The 13699-nt window shown below is 33.6% G+C and overlaps 1 pseudogene; it reads right to left on the bottom strand.

Moving 5' to 3' along the window:
* Positions 1–7162: 7162 nt before the first annotated feature.
* Positions 7163–11042, bottom strand: LOC143611015 (UPF0481 protein At3g47200-like; annotated as a pseudogene).
* Positions 11043–13699: the final 2657 nt, after the last annotated feature.

The raw sequence follows: 13699 nt of genomic DNA, 5'->3' as shown, positions 1-13699 counted from the left end.
TGTTGACAAATTATTTTAACGCATAATGTAGGTTGTTATATGAAGTGAAAATTAGTTTGGATTTAGGCTAAAATTATAAAAGTCTAAATGTTGTATTAATTTCTTTTTTTCATTTGAATTATTTGTATACAATTGTTGTAAATTAATAAATTTAGATATGACACTTATTATTATATTTAGTGTCTTTGAGCTATGATGCAAATTATGTCGTGCCTCGACATATTTCGTCGTAGGTTGGGGTGTGACAAAACTGAACAAAGACTAGTTGTTATTGATGCGTTATGGTGTAATAATAAATTATTTTGTAATGCATATAGTTTTTGACTGAACTGATACTGGGGTTACATAAGACAACTTTTGTGTAAAAAAATCAGTGTAAATACAACTTTAATTATTTTGTAATATACGAACCGATGGACTTTTGTCAACACTTTGATGGTGAACGGTTGCCACTATATGATTCATCAAAGGTCTTGCATACATCAAAGGTCTTGATGTCACTTGGATGGTGAACGGTTGCCACTGTTGCTGTTCAAGGAAAAAGATGCTGAAATGTTAGCGTTGACTATTCGTAACAAATAAGTAGGGTGGTTTGTCTAAATATGTTTTTGCACATCGCCACAAGGCATCCAGTGGCAATCTAATAATGACAAATTAGGCTGTGTGGTTTGGATATTTTCGAGAAGCATACCTGTGTGATATTTTTTACCTATTTTTTTGTTTGTGGTTTGTGTTTGGATTGTTACCTCAAACTTTTGATTTTTGTGTTGATGGATACAGAGATTTTGCTGATTGTTAAAACTTAAAAGTGTTACATGGGAAACCAGCTGTGTGCAATTCAATATTGAAGGATTTGAAGCAACCACATTTATAGCATGCAAACAAAATAAAAAAATTATATTAGCATTTAGATAACATATAAGTTATGTGTTATATAACACAAAAGGTGCACAACATAATATTAAAGCCAATTAATTAAATACGAAAACTTATTAATAAAAACTGGTAACATGAAGCTATCAGTTATTAGCTAACACTAACAAGCAACAATGGTCTCAAAAAAAGAATTAATGAAACAGATACCTAAATCAACCAATAGAAAACTCAATTTGTAGTGCAAATTTAAGCACATCTACTATATAGCAATTTAACTCTGAAGTAATGAATAGTTATCGAAAAACCATGAATTCAACGACACTAAACAAAAATCAACGAACATGTATAATTATTAAACGAAAAGCATACACAATACGAATAGCTAATGTAAGGCTTTACCATAGGTAGTGCCCACCAGCCATGAAAGTAAAAAAAAATCCATGTCAAGCTTGAAACAAACTTGGGAAAATAAAAAAAACACCATTCAATAACACAACCACTCAGCCAGAACCAAAATCAAGTTGGAATGCTCAATAATCAAATATATATATATATATATATATATATATATATATATATGTATATATATATATCAAAAACATGGAACATAATTCCCTTATGTGGCGTCACCATCCTCTTTTAAACTATATAGATCGATAATCAAGTAGTTAATATAAGTTTTACTTTTTAATTAATTAATAGAAATTGCTTTAGGATTGTGAAAGATGCATTTCCTGGTTTACGTATAATGAGGGAGAAATAGATAAAAGTCTAATATATGATATAATTAGGTTATAAACCCATATACTACACGGGGTTGAGTACATAAAATCTTGATTTAACATCATTAATTATGTTTAGCATGCATTGACAAATGTACATTATGGAATAAGATGATCAAATAACATGTAATTAATTAAAATTTAACATATATAAATGAAAACCGTTTGATAATGTGGAGGAAAAATGTTATCGTTGTTCAATTGACCACATGCTGTTATTTGCATCTATAACATCTAAAACAATTTATAAATATTTGCGATGATCACATACGCAATACAATATATCTTCATTGGATTAATATTAAAAAACCCAATTCAATTTAAGTCCAAATATAAGAAATTGTTTTTCTTTCTAAGCTAAAATGCATCCATATCTTACGCGGATGGCCCAACAAACGGGCTAACACCTGCATCTTCCCCAATAGTTCAACCCATGCCCCAATGAAGACCTCTCCAAGATCTCGATCTAACATAAAACATAAAGTTACATGTAGTTTTAGTCCTCGTAGTTTGACCCAAATGACCATTTAAGTCAATTAGTTAAACTTTGACTTTTTTAGTCCCAACAATTATATTTTTGTAATAGTTAAGGTCCATCCCAATAACTCCATTCAAATTTGTTGTCAGCCTTTTTATTAAAAGACCAACAATTATATTTGTGTTAATATCTTTTGTGAATTAACTGTACAAACAAAACATGCCGACAAAAACAATGGTAGTTAATGCAAAAAATATTTTTAGAATAAGATTTGTGAAGAACCCGAAAGTGTCCATTACTTGTGTGGTGATGTGGGTCCTAATAAGTTGTGCAAATATTGCTTAATTAACATTGCAGTGGATCACTTTTGGTTCCAATCCTTCATACAAATATGCCAAGCTAATGCAATTAAACCATATTAAAATAACAAATGAAACACTTTGTTCATAAGGTTTATATTATAAAACAGTTCTTGACAAGGAAATTGTTTAAAACTATATGGACTTTCTTTGAATCTGTATGCAAGTCCCTTTACATTGTTCTACATGATCAAAACCTTCAACTTATTAAAAAGTTACAAAAGGGATTTAACAATTCAAAATAAAGTCGATAAACTTACTAATGAATTCAGAGAAAAGTCAAAAGGCTTCACCAATTAACCTTGAAATGAGAATGAAGAGCGTACCCTTTTGCATTCCCGGTTGCAATCCCCATTGGAATGTCCCATGTGAAAGGGCTGATAGGTCCACATCTCCATACCACCAATGTTCCAAATTTCCATGTTAACGAATTCATACCCGCAAGGTTTTTTTGCGTTACTTTTTCAATTGCTTCAACCACTACTTAAATATTTTTTTTTGTGCCTGGCCCCTATAGTACATGAGATCGTTTTAAAGTTAATTAGCAATAGATTTTGAGCCCTTTTGCCACCTTACAATATCCAAATTACTTAACATTCATACTTCATTATAATAATGCTGATGATATCGGGTTGTGGTCTCAAATAAAGTCAACACACTTACTAATAAATATAACCGTTTGGTGGGCGGGTTCAAACAACACGAGTAATGGACACACTCAGGTTAGCATCTTTACAATTGGTGTATTCAAATAAAAAATGACATATGCCAGAATATGTTAAAAAGATTTAGGCCCAAATTCATTTTTTTCAGGCCAATTTTTTTCAACTAAAAGAATTTTGAGACCAAATGGTAAAACTGAACCCAAATCAAGAAACGAAAAAACAAAACCAAACGGTTTTCAAAAACTAAGAAACCAAATTGTCTGTTTTTTGTTTGGTTTGATCCCAAAATCTACCCAAATCAAGTTCTACTTAAGACACATGAGTTGGGTTACGTTACATCTCAAATTAAATATGCTAAAAATCCTTAAAGACAAACAACAATATGCATCCCCTTATAACCAGCTAAAGCACTTTGCATAAGCTGAGAGACCTCAACAAACACCTCTTCTTGTAATGATTCAACACAAATACCTTATCAAATATAAAAGCACGTGTTTTGCCTTTTCACGAGAGAAAAAAAAAATAAAAACATAAGAATAAAAAAATATGGTAAAAAAGTTAACCCTGCACAAATCATAAGTCTTTATAGTACCATGTTGCAATACCTCAATCCCGTGACCAACATTTTCTGTTGTTGTAGGAATAGAAATTTCCTTGCCTTAGGTTCATCATCAGTAGCATCATCAAGAAATCCCGTATATTCTCTATTTAATTCCTAACGCATAAAAAAGATGTTACCGTGATTATTTGTTTAAAAAAATAAATTAAAAAAAAAGGACCTTACTAATATTGTGTTATGTAACTTTTGCACAAGGATTCTCCTTCAATAAGTTTGATTTCTGCCTCAGCTAAATGTAAGTCAGAATTGACTTTTTTTTGTTCTTCATATCATGTTCTTATCTAAATGCTTTTTGGTTTGATCCTCTCATTCAACAATGCTTCAAGTACACAAAGATTCATTAACAAAAGAAAATAAAGTGTATAACTATATATATATAGTGTGAGAAAAGAGCACATACCATAAGGAGTTATAGTATTAGAGATGATAACAACCCTTGAGACTCCTATACCACTCATGTAGTACAAGATACATGATTGTTTCTTCAATTTGATTCTTACAATATAAAGATAAAAATGTAAGTGTATTATGGGCTTATCAAATATTGAATATAAAATTTTTGAACTTGGAATTTTAAACTTTAGCGTCTCTTATTTAATTTTACTACCATTAGTCCAGAAGGTAATTTGATTATCATCAGAAATATTCAAGAACTCCAAGGGATAAATTTTGAATAAATACAAACTGAAAGAATTCGTATGGAACTCACCAGAATTGAAAGGCTTCTAATCCCTTGTGAATTGTGATCATGGCTGATTAATTCCACGGATAAGGCCACCTGAATTCACCAATTTGATTATATACATATATACTTCAAGTAAGGAAAGTGAAACTCACCATGAAAATATTTCATTGCCGCAAGTTAACTAACATGGGAGTAACTGGCACCAAAATACAATATCATAAAACACAAAAGCACCTGCTCAACAATTAAAATATGAGAACATACCTTCTTTATCGATGGCGTGGATGCGATGGAATATGGTTGTTCGGCCGCGTTGGTGTCTGCAAACGAAGGTAGCATAACCTAAAAAAGAAAACCCAAAATTGAGATCTACAGCTGTGGAGAATAAGCAAGCATGATGAAGAAGATGCAAATTAAGAATTAGATCTGATCTACTTAGAAAATTAGGGTATGTACCTTTTCAAAATAAAATAGCAGAGGAAGATGTGTCGCCGGAGTAGTCAACCGTCGGAACTCAGACGATGTGTTGAATTCGGTGGTGGAATGGAAATTATTATATAATAATGGAGTTAATTACAAAAGTGGTTTCAATATTATGCACAAGTTACGGATAATTTATAATTATTGTCATTTAAGTTTATTGATTTGCTCCTAACACTATGTGTAATTTGTGTCTTGAAGGGCAACAAAATGAAGGAGATTTTCGACATGTAGTTGGTCTTCAGTGGCACGGAGGTGATGGTACATTAAGGTTTAGAACTTATGGTCTTAGGTTTAAAATAGGGCTGTCCAAATCGCTCGTCGCTCGAACTCGCTCGTCGCTCGCTCGGAAAATGCTCGCTCGTTTTTCCGCTCGATTGTAAATGAGTTGCTCTACTCGGTTCGGTTTGTAAACGAGCCAAGCAACAGTTTGATCGGTTCGGTTCAGCTTGAATATTTTTAATTTATTTTATATATAATTATATATGAACAAATATATAAATATATAGGTAACAAACATAAAAATTAAGTATACAATTTTTTAAACCATTTTAAATTGTTCCTATTCAGTCAATTTTATAGTTTATTAGTTAGATTCAAGTTTTTAGAATACTAAAAGTTTGTTTAGATGTTTATTATATCTCACTTCAAACTTCTTTCTCCTAAAAACTTACAACATATAATTCGTTTATAAAATATATTATTTACAGCCTTCAAACTTGTTTCTTATTGAAAATTTTAAAGTGAAAAAGAAATAAAGAAATACTCGAAATAACTCGATGTTCGATCGGAAAATGCTCGGTTCGATTTTGGCTCGTGTCGTTTTTCGCTCGGTTCGAATTTCAGCCGTTCGGTTCGGTTCGGTTGTAAACGAGCCAAGCAATGAGCAAGCCTTCGCTCGGTTCGGCTTGGCTCGTGAGCAGCCCTAGTTTAAAACGTGATCAAAGGGGTTTTTCCACAGTGGTGTATTTTGATTTGATGGTGTTTCTGGAGAAGTCAGACCTGTAACGTCAAAATAAGTATGAACGGTTGACAACCGGTTTGACACTGTTGAAAAAAGCCATAGAAATCCCAACATCCAAAAAATTTATAAGGCTTTATCATTTTATATGAAAAGAACATAATTTTTACATGACAAAGTGATACGATTTGACAAACAAATGAAAAATAGGCAATTTTCTAATATTGGTTTATAAATTTAAAGTCAAACACAATAATATGTTAAATGAAAAAAATAATAATAATGATAACGTCTCAAAATAAAAGAGCAAAATGAGTTCTGAAATTCCAAAAATAGTTGTTTCGTTTGTCAAGATTTGCAGAATTATTTTGCAACCAACTCATATTTTTAGCATCATAGTGAATGGAATAAGAAAACAAGGTCTTGAATCTAACGCAAAATAGATTTTTGATTGTTTCTTCAGGAGATGTCTCCATAAATGGTAGGGATCACCTGTTACATGATTTACTTTTCATATAAAAAATTTGTCGTCTTCAACACACTGTATCAAGATAGTGCGTGTCTACAATTCTTCGATAGTTCATTGTGTTAAGATTGTGTAATTTCTCAATAATGATAAACTCTATATCTAGCACTATATCAAGATAGTGATTCATTTCTATCAACTAATCACTAGAACAACTCTCTAATAGCCCTCAATATTGCAAGAATGAATAAGTTACACACTATATCAAGATAGTGTGCGTCAACAATAATGGTTCACTATGATCTTTATTTAGACAGTTTTGTATAAATAAGTTTATCAACTTTTCTTAAATTCATAAAACTACATTTCTTCATTCATAAGATTATCTTAATCTTCAATGGGTTGGCCTTGTATATGCATCATCTTCAATCTTAACATATATTTTTCATTTAACACTTTGTTGTATTAATCATGCTTGTTCAATGACTAAAGATGATTAATCAAGTGTTCAGATACACATATAAAATCCGTTTCAACCCCAACCAAAGTAACTCGTTCTTCAATCGACCCGTTCCGAACTCAAACACGTCCTACTCAACTGGTTTTCTGATCTTAAGAAGAGAGAGGGGGGGGGGGGGGAGGCGTAGAATTCGTATACTGAAATTAGTTCAGCCAAACTTGAATAAATAAAAACGTCTCTTAGCTAGTATAGGTGAAAATTGCGAAGTATATAGTATAGTAGTAAACAACAAAAGAAAGAGGAAACTAACAATAGGAATCTAGTTGTAGCTTTAGGCAGACTTAACAGTAAAAATAGTCTGAACCACTGTTAGAGCAAATAGGATGATTCCAGCAAACAGAGCAATCATATGCCATGGGCTATTAAAGTAAGTACGTCTTAGCCAGGCCATATTTTTTTGCCAGTAACCCTTGGTGTGCGTCTTCAATGTTTCCAACTGTTTTTCGTCGTAAAAGAAATCTGCCCACACAAGTTCTTTGCATATGTTGTTAATCATATTAGCAACTTCTTCATTTGAATCCAAGTAGTTGGCAAGAACTCCTGAGTCTACCAACTTAGCAACATCTTCTTGAGTATTCACAAGCATATCCATGGCATAAGCATATGATGTAACATAACTACGAGTTATACCTGACTGCTCATATGCTAGCTATGAGATTTCTTAAAATCGCCTCGGTGAAATGTTACGTATCAGAAAGTACAGGGTCCTAATTGTAATAGTTTGAAATAGAAGGACTAGTTTGTAATACTCGTAAATAGAGGAGTGTTCTTGTAATTAGTTTAACGAACAGTCAGTTAGGTTCGTTATTGAATGGTTGAACTAAATAATGTTGAAGCGAATAAACGAGTAGGCAAAAGTTGGTTAATTCTTCTTCTGTTATTCTGTTAATTCTTCTTTTACCTATCAAGTGGTATCAGAGCACCGATCCGTCGGAGCTCCGGTGACCTAATTCTTCCACCATCGCTACTCACTTCCAGTTATTTTCCAGTTCGTTTCCATTTCTTGAAATTGATCTTTGATTCGATCAATTTCCTTCAATTCATTCAACAAATTCAGTTCCGTTCAGTCCTAATTGATCATTAGTTCGATCAATTTTCCCCTACAATTCGTCAATTCTAAACCCTAATTTCGTTCAAAACCTAATTCGCGTCAACAATGGCTGCCAACGTTAACACTCGTCAACAAGAGGTCGATAAGACTCTGAAAGAACACGAACGCATGATCTTGTTGTTTTAAATCAAGGGAAACACCCCTTAGCATTTATTAGTAGAGCCTTATCTCCGAAACAACAGACCTTGTCTGTTTATGTAAAAGAGCTTTTGGCTATTATTTTAGCCACTAAGCAATGGCACTACTATCTTATCACTTGCCACTTTATTATAAAGATAGACTAGAAGAGCTTGAAACATTCAATTGACCAGAAAATTACCACACCCCTGCAACACTCGTGGTTGGTGAAATTAATGGGCTATGACTTTGAGATACAATATAAAAAAAGGTTGTGAAAATGTGGCTGCTGATGCTCTTTCTAGAGTACAAGGAGTATCTATTTTCAACTTAACACTTCTTTCCTTCCAACCAATATTTTTGGATAGAATTAAGAAGTCTTGGGAGGCGGACCTTGTAATTCAGAAACAAATTTCATATTTGAAACAAGGGTATTCATCAAACCATTTTACATGGCAAGATGGACTCCTTAGGAGAAAGAATAAATTGGTGGTGGGTCAAGATTCAAGCTTAAGATATGATATTATTAAAGAATGCCATGCTACAGCTTTGGGTGGTCATTCGGGTGTGCATGCTACTCAACAAAGATTAAAAAGCATGTTTTATTGGAAAGGGCAGCTGAAGGAAATTAGAGAGTTTGTAAGAAATTGCAGTATTTGTCACCAAATAAAGTCTGAGACGGTGGCTTACCCGGGGTTATTACAAACGTTACCTGTACCAGATTTTGTTTTCTCAGACATTAGTATGGATTTTATTACGGGTTTACCTAAATCCAGGGGCAAAGAGGTCATTTTTGTGGTAGTTGACAGGCTTACAAAATACTCTCATTTTATGGCTTTAACACATCCATATACTGCAAGTTCTGTAGCTCAGGCTTTTGTAGATAATGTCTACAAACTCCATGGGTGGCCCTCTACAATTGTGTCAGACAGAGATACCATTTTCTTAAGCGGGTTTTAGAAGGAATTTACCAGAATTCAAGGTATTTCAGTCAACATGTCAACTGCATACCATCCTCAAACGGATGGACAAACCGAAGTAGTGAACAGATGTTTGGAGGCCTACCTTAGGTGTATGGTGTTACAAAAGCCTACATCTTGGGATCGATGGTTGTCACTAGCTGAATATTGGTACAACACCAATTTTCATACTACTATTCAGACTACACCATTCCATGCTTTGTATGGGTATGCCCCACCTTTGCATGTTCCTTATGTTCATAGAGACTCTAATATAGCAGAGGTGGATGATATCATGTGTGATAGAGAAGACGCCTTAAAGGTACTAAAAGAAGCTTTTCACAAAGCCTAAAACATAATGAAACAGTATGCAGATCAAAAAAGAAATGAAAGAAGCTTTGATGCAGGTACTTGGGTGTATGTTAAATTGCAGCCTTATGTGCAAACTTCTTTAAGGCCAAATGGGTATAATAAGTTGTCTCCTAAGTACTTTGGACCCTATTTGATAGTGGAAAGGGTGGGGTCTGTAGCCTATAGATTGGACTTACCAAAGGAAGCTCAGATCCATCTGGTTTTTCATGTGTCGTTACTAAAGAAAGCAACAGGTCCTCCAACACATGCTTCGATAATACCTACTGTTGCTCCAAGGTTTTCCTTGCAACCTTTGAAGATATTGGACAGAAGAGTTAGCAAAAGACGAAACAGAGTTGCAGGCCAAGTTCTAGTACAATGGAAAGACCTTCCAATTTGTGATGCTACATGGGAGTTCAGTGATGAATTTCAGTACAGATTTCCAGACTTCAAGCTATAGCTATCCTTGGGTCAGGGATTTCAATATGGGGAAGGTATTGTTACGTATCAGAAAGTACAGGGTCCTAATTGTAATAGTTTGAAATAGAAGGACTAGTTTGTAATACTCGTAAGATAGAGGAGTGTTCTTGTAATTAGTTTAACAAACAGTCAGTTAGGTTCGTTATTGAATGGTTGTACTAAATACTGTTGAAGCGAATAAACGAGTAGGCAAAAGTTGGTTAATTCTTCTTCTGTTATTTGTTAATTCTTCTTTTACCTATCATGAAATCACCAACAGATACTGGCATCCTAAGAGTAGGCTTACTTTAAGACCCAAAAAAACATGTGAACCTAGATAAGGTCACTTCCATCCCCATCAACCATGTAGGATTTTTATTAGGCTTTAAGTTAACCCTTGCCCTATCTAGATCTACAGCCGAAGGAATTCTTGACCTGTTGAATTGGTTTGCAATATTATAAGGTGGCTTGTAGCATACATGTAGAAGACTAAGAATATGATGAGTGGTATCAATGGAAATATTGTTGGTATCTATATGTGCTTCAAATAGGTTGTGAAAAGATAGAAGTGGATCGATAAGTTTAATAAGGGGTACATTAGGCCTAAATTCCGCTACAGTGCACTGTGATATTTGATCAAGAATAAAGAAAGGAATTTGGTTTTCGAACAACATCAAGTCCTGCGTTATATATTGATATAGCGACAATAATTTTGAATTTGATTCGCCATCATATTCCTGAATCAAGAGAATGAACTCGAGTATGAAGCACGCATCTATAACCATCATTTGGGCAATTTCAGCATCTTTCCATTTCATAAACACATGATCTTCATAGCATGCCTTGATTTGTACCATTGAATCATACACCTTCCGCATACATGATTTCAATACTTGCTCTTGCAGACAATCTATACAACTCATTAGATTAATTAGATAAGTTGCTTTCCGCCTTTCAAAGGCTTGCACATTTTCATCATGCCTGTGCAGAGGTCCAATAGAAACCAGACGAGGGTTGAAAGAACTTGGGCTCATATCTCGTAGTGCACCAGATAGCATGTAAATCGACGGTGAAGTTGCATTTGTGTGGTTGTGTTCTGTGTTTACATGATCAAGAAGAATTTTGACTGAGTGTCCAATCTCAAAATCGCTCATTTCGTCTGCAACTATGAATTAAACCAAGACTAATTAAAGGGTGACCAAGAGCAAAAGAAATCTACAATTGCAATTAGCAGATTCATATCACAAAATAACAAATAGCAAAATCAGAAAATAAGATTAATAATCATTGACTTTTTTTCATAATCACAAATTAAAGGCATGGGATTAGAACTAGCAACTGCATGAGTTTAACATGTAGCATAGCCTTCAAAAACTATAACTTACTGACCTTAAAATCCAGTATTGGAAGAGGGAATGGAATGGGAATAGAGTGGTGATTTAGATCTGATCAGCTGATCTGTCTGAGTGTATCTTAAAGATACAAAAGTCAATGGCTTTTTAGCCTATTTTTTAAACGGTGAGTGAGTTTTGCAGGGACAACGTTGTTAATTTAACGATATTTTTTCACAGTGTGTCTAGATGCAAATTTGACAACAACATGGTTTCTTAAAACTTCATGACTTTGCCCAAAATCAAGGTTTCTGCTGACTAATATTCAGTAAAAATTATTGTGTGCCTTAAGTTTTTGGTAAAAAAACGAACTTTTGGTTCGGTTTTGCATGTAACTAAAACAGAAAGAACCGAAACTAAACTTATAGATTTTTTACTTTTTATTTTAAATTTGAAGTAATTTGAATTGGTTTAATAGATAGTTTAACCTAAATATTCTAGCACAAATATATAATAATCAATTAATTATTAATTAACAAAAAATAATTTAGATCCAGTTTCATATTTTTGGCCGACATATTAATTTGGCGCAAAATTTTCATGCCCTAAATTGCAACATAGAAAAATTGAAACCGAAAGATTTTCAAAAACTAAAGAAAACAACATTTTTATTTTTAATTCGGTTTTAGCCCAAAACCGAACCGAATCGATCATTCCACACCCCTAGTAAAGACCAGGGAAAATCTTACCAATGTGAAGTAAGTTTGTACACGCTTCATTTTGTTTAAACCCGACTAATTATCTGTATAAGCAGTCTTCTTTCATAACAGAATTATAAACTAAATAAAAAGCTTATGCAGGCTAGCTTTCCTGTTATGCTGAACTCTCTTTCGCTTTATATTTGGTTAGAAAGTTTGTTGCTGATGACCTCGATTAGGATGATGAGTTGATCTTGTTAAGGCAATCTTATTTAGTTAAATAGAGTTGCTTGGCCTTAGCTTCAAATTTGAAGGAGATGATTTTGGTAATTTTCATCATTTTCTCTTTTACAAAATATTTATCTAAATATGATCTTCAATAGTATGTACTGTATAAGTTTAGTATGCGTAATTTTGTTCATATTAATTATATTTTAATATTTTACTTAGATAGTTATAGAGTTTTTAAATTATTGATCATGAAAACAAATCAAGATTCTTCAATCTGGGAGATCCTTCTATCATGGAGATCCTTCAATCATGGCAAAATCCTATTAAAATAATGTAATATGTTGAAAAATTAGAATTGCATAAATCTACCATATAAGACTATACGTTTAGAGGGCTGAAAAAGGGTATGTGAAGGGGCATTTTATGACATTGCTTGAATATGAATAACCCCCTTTGGTATTTTACATATACTCTTACGTGAACTAGTACGTCCAAATGAACTCTTTTTCTGTATAGCTTTTGCCATATTTTATCGTCTCATAAATTTGAGTTAGTCATATATGGATATATCCATTTCATGTAAAAAAAAGATTCCCCTTCTTATTTGTATATTGGGTCGTTAACGAGTCTTATTATCCTTGTTTTTGTTTATGTCTTGGGTTGGAACGTATTACTATAATTCGTCCCCGCCGACTGATTAGTCGACATTTTTCACAAATTTTACGAACAGAAGCTCTTATTTTCATATTTGCCACTCCTTACTTTAATTTTGAATCCATTTCTTGAAATTTTCGATTTCAAATCGTATTTCCGCCATAGATGCTTGCTTGGCGATAGGGGCTTTCACATTTCACACCAATTTTTATGCTATGGTGGGTGAAATGTGATTGTGGATGAAGTGGAGTAAGTTAGCATTGTATAATTGGCTTGAAGAATAACAATCGGGTCAAAGAGGGGTCGCGCCCATGATGTTGGTCCTGAAAAAAAAAGTGGCAGCGCCCTTCCACCAAAGAGAGCTGATGGTGTTGGGCGCTAAACATGTCCTACGTGGACTTGTCACATTCCAATCTGACGCCGATAAGCAATATATTGAACATTACATTATTTTTTTTTAATTAAATAAATTGCATAAAGTAACCTTTGCATAAACTAAATATTATTATGTTTAGCTCTAATTTCTAGGCATACTTCTTCGTGTAGTGCTAATGATTCGGGGGAGATGTGTGATGTATTCATGAAGAGTATCTGCATGTCTTGATCATAAAAAAGATGTGGTTCATTTAACCTTTGAACGTGGTCATGGCAGAAGTTTGGTGTTGAACTCTCCACAAATCTTCACAAAGTCCACATGATTGCCTTTAGACATCCTGCACTACATGCACTACAAGAAAAAAATAATGGCGCCCTATAGCAACGACTTGTCACCATACACTTTAGCAACACCAAGTCGTCGCCAAACTGATGTTGCTATAGCCTATAGGTATGGAGGTCGTCGTTTAGAGTCCACCTGTTGCGACTACTTTTTGTCTCTATAGCTTTTCACCGCTAACA

Source organism: Bidens hawaiensis, unplaced genomic scaffold (genome assembly GCF_021521415.1).
Source record: "Bidens hawaiensis isolate Kalapana, Puna unplaced genomic scaffold, B.hawaiensis_p1.1 tig00029000_1, whole genome shotgun sequence".
NCBI lineage: Eukaryota > Viridiplantae > Streptophyta > Magnoliopsida > Asterales > Asteraceae > Bidens > Bidens hawaiensis.
Note: the sequence above shows the minus strand (reverse complement) of the source record. Positions and strands in the feature narration are given on the sequence as shown.